The sequence below is a fragment of the Etheostoma spectabile genome, chromosome 6 (assembly GCF_008692095.1).
Source record: "Etheostoma spectabile isolate EspeVRDwgs_2016 chromosome 6, UIUC_Espe_1.0, whole genome shotgun sequence".
Lineage (NCBI taxonomy): Eukaryota > Metazoa > Chordata > Actinopteri > Perciformes > Percidae > Etheostoma > Etheostoma spectabile.
Genome location: NC_045738.1, coordinates 28,883,345 through 28,888,499, shown reverse-complemented (window position 1 = coordinate 28,888,499; position 5,155 = coordinate 28,883,345). Strand labels below are relative to the sequence as shown.

General features: G+C 39.0%; 1 protein-coding gene across 12 annotated transcripts in view; it reads left to right on the top strand.

Annotated features, from left to right (window-relative positions):
* Nucleotides 1-5,155, top strand: part of LOC116691497 (plectin) — a 172,260-nt gene that overhangs the window by 61,955 nt on the left and 105,150 nt on the right. The gene's annotated exons all lie outside the window — the stretch shown is intronic.

Sequence of the window (5,155 nt, the reverse complement as noted above, 5' to 3'; positions counted from 1 at the left end):
GTAAGTCTTCTGGTAGCTGTGCAAGAGAAATCTCAATCATCCCCAGTCAGCAGAGACAGAGAGCGTAGGTATATGTTAGGAGATAACATAGGCAACGGCTAATTAATGCTAACATGCTAGTCAATAGTGATTAGTAATTAAACCTAAACAGGTAATGTAAGTCCAAACTGTCTGCGAGCTTACTCTGTACTATACGATGACTCCTCTACTGTGCGACAGTAAGTCGCGTGGTTATGACACAATCGTTAGCCCATTTTTACAAAAACGTCCGCTACGGAGCCATACCGTGAGGTACAAGGTACTGAAGCATTTTATACATTGTCGTGTTTCTTTAGAAATAAACAATGGACAACTAGAGTATTTAAACGCTTCAGATGTAAAGTTATTTACTGTCAAAGTGACGACAAAATGAATGGAAGTGAATGGAATGCTAACAGTAGTGATGGCTTGTTAGGATCTAAATAACGCCATTGGAGCTCCGCTTAGAGAGGAGAGGCTTACCCCCTTGCTAAGGAAGAGGAAGTGACATATCCAGCAGTGAATGTACCATATGCAGGGCACATTTTTTAACAGTTTAAGCTTGCTTTGGCTACAGAGTAGAGAGCAACTGTAAAAAAGGAACTAGGCAACAAAAGCACTTAGTTTGGGTTAGTAAAATATCAAGGTGTGGCTTAAAATGAGTCGCGTAAAACTACTAAAATGGTCATCGCCTAAAAAGAAACTTAATTGTGGGTTGTTATGAGCTTCTTGCATAACGGACCTATATGGGTGTTTTCTGGGTGAGCTGTAACGAGCTGAACAGACTCCGAGCAACATTTTCATTCATTTGAAGTCATTCACGAGGCGGTTAGATAGATAGAATAAAAACGAACAGGGTCCGTCCCCCTTGTTAAAAAATAAACAAATTGCATACTGGATATAGTATGTATAGATGTTCCACTCAGATTAAGTTGGATCCATCAACAATTCCTGAAACTCTTCCCAACCCCACCCATATATTTACAAGTCTTCAGTGAGAATACAGCATTCGTTATCGGCACAGGAGTGGGATTATTATCAAACTGTGGAGGTCAGTTGTTTTGGGTGCGGTCCGGTCTGTGTGGTCTACGTCAAAAGATAGGGCGGGACAATGGATTGTGTTTCTCTTGTTACTGTTGACTTGTGCAATTGCTCCCCCCCCCCCTCCTGTTTTTTTCCTGGTAGTCCACCACATGGGAATTACATTAAATTCCTGTGCTGTTTATTCAGTGTTAGGCTTTCTCTAGCGTGTTCCAGCTGTTCTACAACGACACTGTGGCCTGTGGCTGTATAAATATTCACATTCCAATTGTACAAATTGTACACATTACAATTTGCGCTTCTAATGAAAACGATGTATTTGAAAAAAAAAGAAAAAAAACTGAAATGATTTTGCAGACTACATTTTAAATAAAATAAACTCCTCTTTGGTCTTATATTAAAATAAATTTCACACTTCAAGATGTTGTTCCTGTTGACTTGTTTAACAGTTTCACTGTTGTTAAGGTCAATAAATGCAACATCTTTCCAAAAGTCAGTTTGTAATCATGTTGTCCTCGGGTCAGATTTGACCCGTTTTCAGTTTTTTTTCTCACAAAAAATGGGCCTGAAAATGTCAACATTTGAAATATCAAATAACTTTGGAAAAAACATCAAAAAAGCACCCACAATGTTGAAAAAGTAACAAAAATATCTGAAAAAGCGATAACGTTGTTGAAAAAAAAAAAAGGTTTTTCATGGTGGACAGGAAGACATATAATAAATGTTAAATAATCTTGATTTTAATATTGACCAAAAATACCTGCGATTAGGATTTTCTCAACAATCGAGCAGGCGGCAGCCCTACCAAACAGTACACTGTACGTTCTGATGCATCTTAACAACCATCCACATTGTTATTCTCACATCAGCGCCGCTTGTCACCAGCTCTATGTATCTGCTTTCACACTTTTGTCCACACTTCCTTAAGCTTTTTCTACACATTTCAGGACATTCCTGTGACATGGATATCCCCAGATCCCCTGCTAGGAAATGCATCATGGGTAGTTTCCCCTCTCTGTTGTTAAGCTATTTTTGGTGAGACCCAGGGGAAAGACCTTACAGTATAGTCAGGCTGATCCACAGCTGGGATTTGACTTAGTGTCCCCCTCATTGAAAACATGACCAGACAGAAACCGAGTTTTCAGGTTTGCAGTGCATCAGTTAAATGGACTTTAGTAAAGCTTTATTTACACAAAATATATATATATATATAGTTAGTGTACAGGACAGCTAAGTGAGAAAGGGGTGAGACAGGCAGGAAATTGTCACAGGTCGGATTCAAACCCTGGACCTCTGCGCCGAGGCGTAAACCACTGAGTATACGTGCTCTACGAACTGAGCCAAAGTAGGGCTGTGGTTGGTGGACTTGTACTTCAACTCAACTGAATGGATACAAAAATACACAAGATATAGATACAATGATACTGATACATTGAAAAAAAACATGTGAGTAACACTGTATATACTGTCGTTGGTTAAAGGAAAATAATTAGCTGTTGGCTGTTCTTGCATGCTGTAGGTGGGCTTCCTCATTTTCTTATGGAACAGGAGTCAACACTCGACAAATGGACGTTTTTATGGCTTTCAGAGCAAGATTAGTGGGCAGGTCCGACTCAGAGAAGACTTACGGAACAAAGAAAGGCTTTATCATCTTAGGACTTCACTTTCATGTCCAATTAAAGTGCCATTTAAGTAACTGCTATTTTGATACAGAAGGAACATTATAAAACCAAACAAAACATTCATTCATCATCTTTACTAAAGTGCCTATTATGAACATAAAGCTATGGTAGGCTCTTGTAACTGAAGCCTCGTCCTTGGGCTTCAGTCTCCAGGTTGGGTTAATGTGTGTGGCGCTGTGCTGCAGTGTAAGAATATGTGTTAATCATGAACTCTGTGCACATAACACAATCAGTTGAGCACATGCTTGACTAGCCAGCTTTTACACAACAGCACCATACACTGCTGAAGCTGTTCTTTACACTACATGCAGGATATTATTTATTGTGCATGTTGGACTTTTAATGGCTGTAATGCACCTGTCTGCACAAGCTTTAACCCTGCAAGCCTGAGGAACATCAGTAGACCTATTACATGGCCGGATTCCATTCATATACTATATTTTTCTACATATATATATATATATATATATATATATATATATCTTTGACACTTCCACTTACTGAAGCTACATCCACACTAATACGTTTTGTTTTAAACTAGTGCTGTCAAAACGATTAAAATATTTAATCGCAATAATGTCATAGTTAACTCGCAAGTAATCGCCCATTTTCATGTATTCTAAATGTTCCTTGATTTCTTTTCACCCATTCTTTTTTTCTCATTTTAATGTCCTCATCACCATGGAAAAGTGGATCGGATCGCTTTGTGCAAACGTTTTTTTTTTTCTTGAAAACACCATTGGCATATTATAGCCTAGTGTTCAATTTCACACTAACATTCTCACTTGGAGCAGTCATTCACACTTGGAGTAAATAACCTCTCACTCAACGTAGCGCTGTCCATCAATAAAAGGGTGGAAAAAACACTTTGATGGGGGGGCAGCTGTATGCTTGGCCATCAAGTGGTATTTCAGACTGGACGTGCTGTGATGATACCTCAGTTCACAACGACAAAACACACAGATCACTTTGGTCTTGTCAATGGAACCATCTGGCGACTTTTAAAAAGTAAACTTTCCATCCAGAATCTTACTGGCGTCCATTTCGGTGTCTCACGCTCGCCATCCACTCAAACATAACATTACTACTCTTTGGCCGACTCGCAAGTGGAGTGCCTGTTGTTTTGATTCCGGTCTAGCTAGATCCGGTGTGGTGTTGTAGTTTTTCTAACGTTACTAGTTGTTGCAACAGCATGTGAAAAAAACTACAAAGTTTTCTAGGTCAAAAAGAACGTTAATCTCGTGATAAAACAAATGACACTGTTAAAATGGGTTGGCGTTAACGCCGTTAACAACGCGTTTAACTGACAGCACTAATTTAACCCTTGTATGGTATTCGGGTCAAATTGACCCATTTCAAATTTTTGCAAGAACAAAAATGGTACATTTTTTTACCTGGAAATCAATGGCCTTATCTTATTTTCTGTGATAAACATGCTTTCATTACTCAATTCAGAAAATCAATGTGGATAGGATCACATGTGTTTTCCATAGTGAATTTTAACATGAATTATAACCTTTATGACAAAAAAAATCACACTTCCATTTTCCATTTTATATTGTGTGCTAGTAGAGACTGATTGCAATCCCTAAACTTATATGTTATCTCAATTGTTTGAAATCGAGATTATGACGTGAAATTTTATTTCAGAATGGTTTTTAAAACCCCAAATAAGTCACTGGTCAATCTCACCCGAGGAATACGAGAGGGTTCCGACCATGAAGACAATAGAAGGGTTAAACACAAATATCTTTTCGCCCTGGGTCCACCAAACACCGGCGTTTCTGATCCCCTAAAACGGAGTCTTTGGAAACACTGCTGCCCCCTTTTTGGTTTGAAAACTCATCGGTTGGGAAGGCTTACATACGTTTCAGTATGTAAGCAGTTCCACCACGTTTCTTACTCTTTTGCCATTGTTGTTATTTTCTCCAAAGTATTTCCTGTATTTTTTAACCAAAAGCGCCATTATGTTAACGCAGTGTAATGTTAGACAATCTGCATATGTCATATTCACTTTTGTTAATATAGACCGAGGTTAGTTCCTCTACTGGAGCTAAAACTCTTGTGTGGATGGAGATGGTTTTTGTTTCAAAACACTGCTTGAAAATAAACACATAGTAGTGTAGATTTAGCCTGACACACACAACCTCTCTTTAGGCATAGTGTAATACACTGTGTCTTAAACCATGCCTAGTCTCGCATTGCCAAACTTTCTTCCACAGCGCTGCGGAAGAGGGTCTGGCAAATTTACACAGCGCTCTGGGATGGGAGCAAAAATTTGCTCTGGTTTATTGGCATTTCTTTAAACCAATCACAATCGTCATGGGTGGGGCTAAGCGCCCGACAGAGCCTCGGTGCCTCTGCTAAATAGCCTCTGGAAAGAACTTGTTTTGGTGGAACATGTGTACGTTCAA